Consider the following 14,549-nt stretch of genomic DNA (forward strand, 5'->3'; position numbering starts at 1 on the left):
TGTAAACAGTGAAAAAAAAAGCTTGCCAAATATAGCTAAGGGCAATTTGGAATAGACTATACTTTATTATTATTATTAAGATTACTGAATTTTATAAACTGAACCAGATATACTAATGATTAAACACTACAATCCAGTGCATTAAACCAAACACGCATATACAGTAGTAATCTCATTTAGAAATCCAAGATAACTGGATATATCGAAATACTCTTTAATGTTACATAACTCGAACCAAATGCACCCTTAGGGGAATGGTTTGGCCTACCTTGAAAATAGTTGGTGGCAGCGAGAATGAATTGTGTTTTCGAGAGGAAGGAGGATTGATAAGCCCTATCACATCAGTCCCCACATATCGAATGGCCAAAATGCGACCGTAGGGGTAAAGGTCAGGTGTTGGTGGATAAAGTTACAATGAATTTGCATTGGTGGCACTTTTTTGGCATACTTCATACAATCCTGAATCATTGTAGGCCAATAATAATCTAAATGTTTAATCTTCAAACGCATTTTTGGGCTAGATTGATGAGCACCACACATGTCCGAATGTACTTCATGCATAACTTGCTTGGTTTCTTCAAGTGATATACATCTAAGCCATAGCTGATCATAGGATTTCCTATATAACGTGTCGTTTACAAAAATATACCCATTACTCTTTTCTTAAGTTAGACTTGTTTTGATATCTCGTGAGGCAATTCGTTTTATTTAAAATAGTTGATGAAAGGCTCTCTCGAATCGCCTTGATTTTCTGTTACGAATTTTATAGGTTGGCGGATTTCGTAATGTTGAATGGAGTCTTGAAGAGTTGGTTGCGGAAGATTGAAGAAAAGATCTAAATTGAAGGAAAAAGACTCACTCGTAAAGTTCGGCACCTAAGTATGAGGAAAAGATCATTTGTGGTGAGATATATTGATTAGAATAAGTTCAGAGGCTTAGATTGTTTTAAAAATATTTTACTGAACTTTTCTGTGTTCAGGGACCGGTCCCTAAGGTAAAGAGACCGGTTCCCCTAAGGTCCTCACTGCGTGAGCTTTGATGCAACCGGTCCCCTGAGATGAGAGACCGTTCCTGAACTTGTATTTCTGTCGCGCAGCGAAGGACCGGTCTCAAGCTGAGAGACCGGTTCCCGAACGTTGTGATTTTGGTCACGCAGCGAGGGACCGGTTCCTCACTTGAGAGACCGGTCTCTCACAGACCGTCTCCTCGAGAAGACCGGTCTCTGAGGACGACACAGGTTTTCAAAAAGGACTTTTTGCAATCCTAGTCTACTTCTAAGTCTTCTAAACATATAAATAAGCTATGTGGGTCATCTAAAAGTTAAGGCTTTGAATATTTACTGATTCTAAACCCTAGAAACTTATTTTTTCGTTTTAATGATTCTATTCACATAACAAGTTTCGGAAAAATCAATAATCGACGTGATTCTTCGATTTTACTCGAGATCTTCTTCGAGAATCAAGTTGATGTTTGATTAGAAGACAAACCCTCATAGCTTATGGTATTCAAAGGTTAAATCATCACAAATCTTCGATTCTACACAGTCCGGAAGGAGGTTCGGCGCGTGGATTTCGCGTGAAGCCGAGGATTCGGTGGACGCTTCGAGGAGTTGAGGCGTTGACGCTACGAGGAGTTGCAGCAAGGTCGGTTGGTGGATTCCTATCGATCGAGGACCGACGAAGATCACCATCAACAAGAAATCGGTAAATTGAGTCGTGTATTTTTGTCAAAATCACTTATACTCAAGTTTTCTTAGTGGATTTTCTTCGCGTGATCGGTCCCGTGGGTTTTTCACTCCGATTTGGAGTTTTCCCACGTTAAATTCTCGGTGTGCTGTTTTATTTTCCGCTACTTTGTTTTATTTGCATCGAGATTTTCGAGTTTGCCGTTTTTACACCTATTCACCCCCCTCTAGGTGTTACTTACCTTTTAGATCCTCGGGATCCATATCTTACATTTTCAATTTTCATAATTTAAACTTTTTTGAACTCTTCATTGAGGCTCAAATCAGGAGGTGCAAGTATCCATCTATTTCTGATGATTACTTGAATTTCATCCAAATTCGATTCAGCGAGTTCCTTAGCCAGTCTTGCTAGAGCGTCAGCTTTTCCATTTGCGGCCTTTGAGACTCTTTTTAGTGTAATGTGCAGGATTTCTTTCATAAGTTCCTTTACCTTTTCTTGATATTTGATGAGTGCATGTTATGTACTTTGAATTCGCCCTCAACTTGATTAATGATTAATTGGAAGTCTCTATATATGCGTAAATTTTGTATATTTATTAGAGCCGCTATTTCTAAGCCGGCAATCAGAGCCTCATATTCGGCCTCGTTATTAGTGCGAGGTTCTGAAAGAGCTAATGAATATCGCAAAATATCTCCTTCTGGCGTTATAAAAACGAGTCATATTCCTGCTCTAATTTGTGAAATGCTTGGTCTAAGAGCCGAAAGAATTAAGGATTCTCCGTCAAAATACATCTTCCAATAGGGTTGGTCATCTTCAGTGAGCAAAACTTCTTCATCGAGCAAATGACAAATCAGTGGGGAATTCTCTGGTACTGGGTGTGCTGCAAGGAAGTCGGCGAGCGCTTGAGTGGGTCGACTCTCGAGATCAAGTGAATCTTATATTCAAGCATGTAATGCCTCAGTTTTTTAACAGCAAAGATAAGTGCTAGGCAATATTTTTCGATAGGCGAATACGAGTTCTCTGCCCCCACCAAGATCCTACTAAGATAATATAGAGCATTTTTTTTTCCTTCTTCATTATTTGAGCTAAAAGGGCGCCTAGTGAGCCTTCAAGTGTTGTGATGTATAATATTAAAGGTCTTCCATGTACGGGAGCTGCGACTACAGGATGAGCCACTAGATATTTCTTGATGTCATCAAATGCGACTTGACAATCATTATCCTATATGAAAGGTGTAATAGATCGAATCCCCGACTCATAATGCTAACTTTGATCAAATAGATCAAAGCGTAGTATGAAAGTGATAAGCGAAGTTCTCGAGTTGCTTCGAAGTGAGTTTCGGGGGTATTTAAGTATTTTCGGCGCAAATCGGGCTCGAAAACAGACTCCGAAATGTCAAGTATGCTGGAACTGCAGAAATTACATTGAGTACCGGTACCAATAATTGGGGTACCGGTACCCAATACAAGTGCGAAATGATCAGCCCTCGATAGGCGGTGTACCGGTACTAGTGGTTGAGTACCGGTACTCAACTAATTAATCGAAAAGTCGGCTCTCGGGTTTGGAGGTTGCCTTGGTGTGTACCGGTACTGGAGGTTGAGTATCAGTACTAGGCAGTGCGTACCGAAACCATGTATAAAGACAGATTTCTCAACGTTCGGGTTGAAGTACCCGGGAGTAGGTACCGGTACTAAGGAGCTGGCGTATCGGTACTCCAATTCGAGTACCGATACTAAGCCCTGTGAAGGGCTAAAATTGAATGGTTTTAGATGATGAAAGTTGAAGGGTTAAAATGCAATTGTGCTGGCCTATATAAGGGGGCCCAATGCATTAGCTCTCATGTACGGACAAACCTTTCTTTCCTCTCATTCTTCTCATTTTCTTCTCCTTCTCTCTCCAGAACCTCTCCAACAAAGAGCTTTGGAGGAGATTGAAGGTAGGAATTAAAGCCCTAGAAGGTGAAGAGGCTCAAGTACAAGGAAAGGATTGTGGAGCAAAGGAGTCAAGGTAAGTTTCCTTGCATCTACATGTTAGGGTTTAGTTTAATTACCCTAAATTGCTTGCTTTAAAGTTCTTGGAGTTTGAGAGCTTAGGTTATGCTATGAAATCCTAAGAGAATATGGTATGTGGAGTATGTGTAAACCCTAAGGTGGAAATTAGGATTTTGTAGGAATTGAGGCTTATGATGAAATTGACCTCTTGTATTCCTAATTGAAGGATAATTCGACGTGTTGGGCCACTCGGATTGAAGTTTCAACAAGTCTGCAGCGCCCAATTGAAGAAAAACCTCGTTTTGCTTTCGTTAGTGTTGGGTTGAGGGAAATAGGCGAAGATAAATTACGGGACTTGGATTCTCGCATCTCGGCATCCCTACGAGGTAGGTGGTGCTATCTGAAACCATTGAATTTCTCGTATGTCTATGTTGCCATTGAACATGTATGTCTAAGTATATAATCATGCATTGTAGGGTTAATGTTAGTATGTGTTTGACATGTAGAATCTCTTGTATCATGATGTACATGAATTATGAATAGAACTTTGGACATATGAAACTCTATAAATGTATGAAGCAAGGTATGGACTATGACAATATAGTAAACATGGTGACATTATGACTAGATGGATTAAAAAGCACCTAGAAACATGGAATGCTAGAAAATGGAACATCATGAATGTTATGATATTAGTGATATAGTATCCTCAAGGTTGAGGATTGGATCATACTCATAGTTAGTTTGATATGCTTGAGGGTGGTCGCTCTACCTAAAGCGGTGAACTCCAGAGTTGTCACTAACTAGGCGGTAGCGGAATTCTCCCTAGCAGACGGTCCTGTCAGGTTGTAGTGGTATTCTCCCCGACAAAAGGGATTTGGTTTAGTGGGTTGAGGTTAACCAAAAGGGTTAGCCAAAAGGATTGGATAAAGATAAAGGTAAAGGAAAACTGCATGCATCATATGTATTGCTCCATTTCATGTACAGACATAGTAGTTGCATTAGTTTAGAATTGGTAATCTATCTATTTCTTTCTCTACTTATGCCTGATTAGACCTAGTGAAAAAGTTGGCGGGGTCGGCGGCAGAACCCATTGGGAACTTCTTGTAGTTCTTACTACACTCTTTTTGCACATCCTACCGCGAGCGGGGCGGTTGAGGATCGCGGCAAGGGCATAGCGACCTAGGTAGTGGACTCCTATGGCATTAGTTGTACCCTTTATGTTCATCTTTTGTTTTGATGAAAAGGACTTGTATAAATGTTAACTTGGGAGGTGTATCATGTATATAATGATGTATGAAAAAAAGAGTTGTATTTTGGTTAAAGTAATCAAAGTTCAATGTATGGATGTAATAGATAGATTTACTTTCATTTGCTTGGTTACTTGCCCTCGTGCAAGTCGTGTATATTAACTGATGTTTTTCCTGGGCAACTCATTATACATGCAAATATTGTTGGGGTTGAGCCTTGGGCGGACAGGGGAGGTTCTGTCCGTTTGGCATCTGTGCGTATGCCCGAACCGACCAAATTGGCGGCCACTGGGTGTCATGCCCCGGGACCCGGCAGAGGCCCGCCCGATGCGTATCCAGACCCGCTATATGCCTACAAATATAAGGCGTCAAGAACAATAGTGATAAATAAACAACAAGTAACAAGTATCTTGAGATATCAGAGCAAGTGTACAATTAGATTCTAACGACAAATAGAAAAAGAGAACTAAACCACTAAGGTAAAATATAAAGTAGTACATCACAATGTCTCAAATACAAGTGCTAGGTATACAAAAATGGTGGTTTGTATACATGGGTACAAGATCTCTCGCTCTCTACATAGATACAAAAATAGAGAGAAAACCACCTGAAGTAAAATCCCTCGCTATCTAGCTCGAGGCGATTCCTTTCCCGCGATCCCGAGTCTCTCCCGGAGTGGAAGGCTCTTTAAGTAAACATAAAACAGGGGGCGTGAGAACTATAATCAATAGTTCCCAGTGGGCAATTACTGACCTTAGCAAAATGCACCACTAGGCCAGAAGCAAAAGTAGATAATTCTAACATTTAATTAAAAATGATAGCATGAATATTAAAACATGAATTAAACTTACTAGCTACTATGCCTCTACTTAACATGAAGTTCCACAATTGCATTAGCTAGCCTAACGTGGATGAGTATATCATTGGAATATATACTAGTGTGCTCTAAACATATCCAACAAGTATACTACTATGCACAAACAAGGCTATCAAGTATACTACTATGTTTAAGCAAGTAACCATATTTACGAATAGCAAGCCCCAAGCACGTCCAAGAAATCCAACTACTATAATCTATCTAGTAGTGATTGTCATGCTAAAGGTTTATGTCAATGTCCAATCTCATTTTAGGATCCACGCAAGTGTAGTCCCGCTTGTGCCGCCTAACTGCCCGTGGTAGCCCTAACATTCCACATTAGGAATGAGTCTATCCTACTTGGCCCGGTAGGCTTCTCAATACCGTACAAGCGAATTTATGTTGCGTAGGCTAACTCCGGAGTGACGGCTTGTAGGGAGCGACCCTCACAAGCATGTGCGAATGAGCACAAATGGCAAGTAAGCATAATCAACCGTCTCAAGTCCGATGTCATCATGTCTCAACATGGTATGAATACTAGTAACCCTATAGGTCTAGTTTTATGTCACAATATACGGCTCAATCATTTACTACATCTAATGCCACTTCATGACATTGGGTTCACTATGTCAAGCATAATCCAAGTCTAATGCCTCTTTATGACATTCTAGTTTTCCAAGTGCGTACACATCACAATTCTAATGTCACTTTATGACATTATGCTTTCTCCTATGTCAACATGAGTTCTAAGTTCAAGAACATATTGTACTTGTCATTTTCACTACATGAAACATGATCCCAAGCCACATATAAGAATGCTATCCATATGCATGATTCCAACATAAATAATTCTCTACTACATAGATGTCCAAATTTGCATTATACATAATATGTGCATTTTAAGCATTCTAAAATTCACATATACCCTATCTAGCATGAATATGCATGATTTTTTATTTTACAATATTTAAAATGACATAGGTGAGATTTTCTGATTTTGGTGAGGTCAAACCCACCGAGGCTCCTTACAACCCTTTTCGTTCTCACAAAAGAAGTTGTCCACAAGTCTTCTAGCTCCCTAAAGAAAATTCTAAGAGGGTTAAACAAAATAAACAAACACCCAAAGTGTTCATCTTTAACAAACCCAACAATAAGGCAAAACTCACCTAAATGTGGAAAAAACCCTCCCAAATTCCAAATGGAAGCTAGAGCCCTTCAAATCTACCCCAACGAGATGTTCTACGCCTATCAATTGAGCCCCAAAAGTCACAAATCGAAAACCCCCAAATAAACTCTAGTTTTCACATTCTAGGTCTTGATCTCATGAAATCTACCAAATCATGGTTTAAATGAGGGAAACATGCTACTAACCTTTTTAGAAGCTCTCAACTAGGATTGGAATGAGTTAGGGTTGAAGATCTCTCCTCCAACAAGCTCCAATCCAAGCTCCATGCCTTCTCTCATGGTGGAAATAGCACCAAGATGCAAAAAGGAGCAAAAAGAGGTGTTTAAACCTCAAAAATCCCAAGAAATGAAAGGAAATCAAAGAGGGGAAGAGGAGGGCTTCCCTACCTTTCTCTCCACTGGTCCAAGCTCAGGGGACCAGCAAGGGGCGTGGGGGGTATATGTAATATTGCTACAATAACAAAAACACCCCTAAAAAACCGCCAGACTGCAGTCTACACTGCGTACCGGTACACGAAAAAGAGTACCGGTACCAAGCCACTGTACGCGCAAACCCGAGCCTCGGGTTGGCAGAAAAACACACTGGGTACCGGTACAAGTCCGATGCTGTACAGGTACAAGGTTTGGTTCCGGTACAAGCCCGATGCTGTACCGGTACTCTGCTCTGCAGAGTCCAACTCGAGAGCAGCCAACAATCTTCACTTTAAAGACTTTAGTGCTAAGTTTTAAACCTCGATTCTCGGGATGCGAGCCATAGGTCGGAACACTATTAACGACCCTCCAGAAAATGTGAAAAAATTTGGAACACAAATCAAACACTCGAACCTTGAAATTTACAAAGGTCCAGCGTATTACACGGGGCGTGACAGATAGAGTGGTATTAGAGAATGAAAAGTGAAAGTATAGGATGGACCTATGAAACCTTAGGATGGAAACCTCGTTTGGTTCAGAGATAAACAAAAAGTGACTATTCCAGGGATAGGTATAAATTGAGGTATAAGCGAGAATTAGATCAATTTTGCATTTGGATAAAAATTGGGTTATTCCTGGGAATAAAAAAAATAGCGTTTGGTTAGCTAAGATGGAATAAGAATGATAGTGAGTTTTATAAATAAAAAGAATGATATTATCCTCTTATTATATTTGAATTTAAATTTTTAAATTTTTAAATTTATATTTTTAAATTTAAAATTTTAACTTTGAAATTTTAAAATTTGAAATTTAAAATCTCAAATTTAAAATTCAAAATTTTAAATTTTAAATTTCAAACTTTAAATTTAAGATCAAATTTAAATTTGAAAAATATAAAATATCAAATTTTAAATTTCAAATTAAAATATCAAAATTTAAATTTAAATTTTTAAATTATAAACTTTAATTTTGAGATTATAAATTATAAATTTTAAAAATTTAAATTTTTAATTTTTAAAATTTTAAAATAAGAATAAGGGTGGGAACAATTAATAAAAATAATTTATTATAATAAATTTATAAATTTTTTTAAAATTATACTTCAACTTAAATTTAATAAAAAAAATTTATTATAATATTTAAATATAATTTATTATAAATTTTATTATAATATTTAAATATAAATAATATGTATTAATATTGTACAATTAATAATTTTATAATAAAAATAATGTATTATAATATATCATATATTATATTTATATAATTTAGTTTTAATTCAATTTATAATTTTAATTAAGTTTGAAATTAAGAATTGGAATAGCACTATTCCACCAAAATGGCGGAATAGCAAATCCCTTGCTATTCCGGAATAACCGGGAATAGCAAGGTTTGACCGAGATAAAATATTCCGGCCAAATTTCACCCCGTTTGGCGGAATAGCGGGATAACTTTCGTTATCCCCGCTTATCCCCCTAACCAAACAGGGCCTAAGGACTTAGGGACGTGAGTGACGTGGATTTGAATTATAGCGAAAGCTAAATGGATTGGGTTAGTTGATAGTGTAAGGAAATGTATGCAACGGAAATAAATTTTATTTATAAAATATAATCCAATCATGTATACTTTAATATCGTAACATTTATGATATTAATATATATATGTACCAAGATCATCTCGTGTGACACAAAAAAATTATTATTCTAATCTAATTAGAAGAAATGTTCGAATTTCAACCTGTGTTGATTACTGAAATTATTTTACGGTTGATATTAGATCTGAACTTTTGGTTCTTTGAGCCACACAAGTGTTCGGCCTCTATATGTATCCACACAAGGCTGCTCCAGGATCTGTGCTTCACACAATCATAGTGTAATCTTGAAACTCCTTTTGTGGTCTATTGTGTCAATGTGGGGAAAAATTAATCCTCAAAATTGTGCTACCAATTTGAAGAGGATTAACTATAGAGACCAATTAATATAGGAGGACCTCTCTCTTATGATTAAAAGAGAGCTTTATATGATTGGAAGAATTTTCTCTCTCTCTCGCACTTCACTTTACTTGTTGTGATAATTATCATCATTGAGAGATGCCTCAATTTATAGGTGAGGTAAAAGGTAGAGTGCCGAGGAATAGGTAGGAGAAACATTCTCATAATGAGACGTTGATTTCCTTACAATTAATAAAGCATCTCTCTCTCAAATTTGGAGAGGAGAGAAAGAAAGAAAATGCACACTATAAATGAGAGGAGAGTTAACTCCTCTCATTTGATATGTATAGAGAAGAAGAAGGAAAGGAAAAACGTTTTCACTTTTCTTCTCTATTAATAGTATAATTAATATGTACAATTTCATTTTCTTTCTCTCTCCCTCTTTGTCTTCATTTCCCAACAATTAATAAAAGGATTAAATACGAAGAGAGAGTTGTCACCTCATAAATTGTTGCAACTATTGCACATAAGCCCTCGTACTAAATCAAATTTAATCTTTTGCAATTAGAGTTTTTGCTAACCACCTTACCAAATAAATTCTTACTTTGCTACTTTAGCAAAATAGTCTCTATTAATTCTCCAAGCACTAGATCACACGCAGCCTTTATTGTGTGTAACCACATAGGTTCAATTCTACCTGGTAGTGAGATGTGACACTAAACTCTTTTAATGTCACCATCAGAACTCTTCTCGATGGACCAAAATATTTTTGGCTCTTCTAACTGAGTGTAATTAACTATCTTAATTACTCTCATGGGTCCCACAATCCACGAGTGACACCTAGCAGTATATCGCGGTAATCCAAATAGAATTAATAATAGACAAAACCTCTAGGTGCAGTTACCGCGTGATAAAATCCTTTTATTACTACTCCCAATAGAGCCAAGGTTATGGATTACTCGTCAAACCCCATTACTCAATCATATGTCTAATATTATTAACAACTAATATGGAAACTCCTTTACATAAAATCACACTGCCTTGGCCAAGGACTTGTAAAACATACAGTATAGGACAATTACCTCTCTACTGAGGGTGATAGATTCCTTCTTGACACACACCTACCTCCACGTATGACCCACTGTAGCCAACATGTGTTGCATTAACCCATAATTAGGGTATAAGTATTTACACAGTCAAACTACAATAACCGACACGTAAGATAACCGTGGTGCCTCAGGTCAAAGGGTCATTCACACTACTACAGTATGGAACAATTCACTGACGAGTGAGTAGACATCTATGTGATTGTTTATAGTTGGTCACGCTCAGTGATATTGTTCTCCAACATTCACCTGTATGCTTACTCTAGTGTCACCACACTAATGACTTGAGACTCGTCATCCCATAAGGGAAGTACAACATATACTGATCTATCCGGATTTACCACCGCCCTCATGATAATCATATGATCAGGAGCATTTAAGAATTAATTACAGAAGAATATATGTCTCAAATTTTTAACTTCTTAGAAATTTAATTCTTCTGCTATTAATTCTATGGACGATTCATAAATATACATTTGGCAATAATATGAATTAAGAGTGCCAGATTTAATCATAGAAGAAAAATACACTGATATTAACCCTTTAAGTTATGACAGAGATTGGCTTATAGGGCATATAACTAACAGATAGTGTGTCTCTAATGGTAATTAGGGACTAATCCAAGTTGTTATTTGCCCTCAACTCCTGGGGTTATGTTGGCGGCCGACAACATAATGCCTAGAGATGAGGACAAGTACACTTGAATGATTTCGCCTGATTTGGTTTTATTTGAGTATGTCATAGAGACGCGTGAATATCGTGGAACGAGTAACTAATGTAATTGCTGCATTTCAGTAGGCAATGGCGCCGATAAGACGCCCTACGAGATCTACTCCGCCACCGCGTTCTGAGGTGCCCGAGCAGTTTAGGTTTGCACTTGCTGGAGCGATGTAACAACAGGAAGAGCAAATTAGGAGGCTACAAGACTTGGTGTCGCGGCAGGTGGCGGTGGTGACTGCACTCGCGAGTTGGGATCCACCCGCACTTTCGGCACTGGTTCCTAATATGGCAGCTGCACCGGCGACTACTCCCCCGATGGCTTCTGGTTCTTCAGTTCCTGATTCAGCAGAGGCTGAGCAGGAGCGATCGCTTGCAGCTCTGATGACTTGTAAGCGGTTCAACCCTCATACTTTTGAACGAGAGGTGGAGGATCATTCGGTGATGGAGGTATGGCTTACCTCGATGGAGGCATTATTCAGGATATCTATACCTTGAAGAAGTACGGGTCCATTTGGCCATGTACTATTTCGAGAAGTCGACTCAAGTTTGGTGAAGGAGAGTTAAGAAGAACCGATCTCTGGATCTTCCTCCAATCACTTGGGAGGAGTTTCGGGGGTTGTTATTTATGGAGTATTTCCCCGATAGTGACAAAAGAAAAATGAAGGAGAACTTTTGCAAGTTGAGGCAAGAAAATCGCACGGTGCAGAAGTATGAGCGGGAGTTCTCACATTTGGTGAATTGTGTCCCGAGTATTGTTCATAATGATTGGGATCGGGCGGAATGTTTCAAGCGAGGGTTGCAGCTCGATATTTTCAAGGCGGTGCATGCCTTCAAGTTGAAGACGTTTGCAGAAGTGTTGGATCGCGCTCTTTGGGTGGAGCGTGGAAATGCGACTATGCGTGGTGAACGCGAATCGTTTGAAAAGGACAAGGACAAAGGAAAGAAGCGGACCGCGAGTGGTACCGGGGGTTAGTCGAGTTCTACGCGGCCCCCTCGACATCCACGATCACAGTCGAGGAGTCAGGGACCCTTCCGATGTGTTATCTGCGGTGGAGATCATCGACCGACGAGCTGCCAACAGCGTGAGGGGAGGTGTTATAGACACCTGAGTCGGGAGTGCCCGAGTGAAGCATCTCTTGCCCCGTCAGCTGCATCAGTATAGTCAGCCCCGAGATAGTTTACGGGGCCGCCGCCCACGATATATGCTAGATGCGCTATGGTGCCGCGTCAGTCCGAGGGATCCCGATCAGCACCGAGTGGTTGTATCTTTGCTGCTCAGGTGGAGGAGCCTGTCGTGGTTGACGACGTCATAGCAGGTATTGTGCTAATTAAAGGAATCATATCTAGAGCATTATTTGACACGGGCGCATCACATTCATTCATTAGTCGGTCATTCACTAGTACACATGGCATCGAGAGTACGGTGAGCGAGGATCCTTGGTGGGTGGACGCTCTTGAGCACATGTTTAGTGTCAAGGAGGTATGTGTGGCTTGTCCCGTGCAAGTAGGCGATTGGATTATGCCAGCGGATTTGCTTGTGTTGAACCAGTAAAGGGTTTTGACGTAATCTTGGGGATGGATTGGCTCTCAAAATATTATGCTACTATTGATTGTGAAAGCAAGGTGGTGACTTTTCATTAGCCCGGGCAAGATGAGTATGTTTATCGTGGATGTAAGAGTTCGTTCATAGCAAGATAAGTATGTTTATCGTGGATGTATGAGTTCGCTCTTTTCTATGACGGTGTCAATGTCGCGACGATAAGTATGTTTATCGTGGATGTAAGAGTTCGTTCGAGGAAGCTAATTAATAGTAGTTGCGTGGCTTATTTGCCGACGGTGGTGGAGATTCAAAAGGAGATTCCTATACTTGGAGATATTGCTGTAGTCCGGGAGTTTCCAGATGTATTTCCTGCGGAGTTGCCGGGATTGCCATCGGACCGGGAAATCGAGTTCGTCATTGACTTGGTTCTCGGGACTGTGACAATTTCAAAGGCCCCGTATAGAATAGCACCGGCTGAGTTGAAAGAATTGAAAGCTCAATTGCAAGATCTTCTCGACAAGGGTTTCGTAAAGTCAATTGTGTCTCATTGGGTAGCTCCGGTGCTATTTGTAAAGAAAAAGAATGAAACGCTCTGCCTTTGTGTGGATTATCGCAAATTAAATAAAGTTACAATAAAAAATAAGTACCTGTTGCATCGAATTGATGATTTATTCGATCAGTTGCAAGGGTCTCGGGTGTATTCAAAGATTGATCTCCAGTCGGGATACCACCAGTTGAAAATTAAGCCGGAGGATGTGCATAAAATGGCGTTTCAAACGCGTCATGGACACTATGAATTCACGATTATGCCGTTCGAGCTTACTGATGCCCATGCAGCATTTATGGATTTAATGAACCGTGTTTTCAAAACTTTGTTGGATCGATGTGTCGTAGTGTTCATAGATGACATATTGATCTATTCTCACAGTTAAAAAGAGCACGAGGAGCATTTGAGAACTGTGTTGCAGATTCTTCGAGAAAAGAAGCTCTATGCAAAATTGAAGAAGTGCGACTTTTGGCTTCGTGAGGTCGCCTTCTTAGGCCATGTGATATCCGAGGGTGGTATAGCTATCGACCTGAGGAAAGTTGAGGCAATTAAACATTGGCCTTGCCCGACGAGTGTTGTGGAGATTCGTTGCCACTATCGATAGCAAACGGGCTCCTTTGCCACCCATTTATTTTCGATGATGGAGCCTCCAAATCGACGATCGACACCGTTGAACATGATCTATACCACTTGAAGGGTTTAGAAATCAAATTTCATACATTTTCGATATTGTTCTCTTATTCATCGAGTGGACACAAAAATGAACGGTTGAAAATGAATATTCTTTAAAAAATGATGATAGAAGACTTGTAATCAAGATCAAGAGTATAGATCTTGTTTTAAATAGTTTAAAGAATTTTCTAACAAAAATTCAATTGATTTGGATATCTTTACACCGTTAAACGAGAAACGCCTCATATCGATCATTAAAATTACAAAATTTGAAACCCTTTGATCATTAGACAAATGATGTCGAAAAGATTTGAAATTTGATTTCTAAACACTTCAAGTGGTATAGATCATGGTCAACGATATCGATTGACGATTTGAATGCTCTATCATTGAAAATAAATAGGTGGCAACGAAGCCCGTTTGCTATTGATACTATTCTGGCTCATAAGAGTATAGTAGCCAAACTATATATATATANCTAACCATATATTTTTTAATCTAAAGGCTAAAAACATACAAGCACCAATGTCTTGGTACTTTCAAAAGCATAGGAGCTCAATTATATATATATATATATATAGTCTGGCTACTATACTCTTATGAGTACGATCGCCCTCGTACTTATAAGTCGTTTTTAATGATAGAGCTTCCGAATC

The sequence above is a fragment of the Ananas comosus genome, linkage group 22 (genome assembly GCF_001540865.1).
Source record: "Ananas comosus cultivar F153 linkage group 22, ASM154086v1, whole genome shotgun sequence".
Taxonomy (NCBI): domain Eukaryota; kingdom Viridiplantae; phylum Streptophyta; class Magnoliopsida; order Poales; family Bromeliaceae; genus Ananas; species Ananas comosus.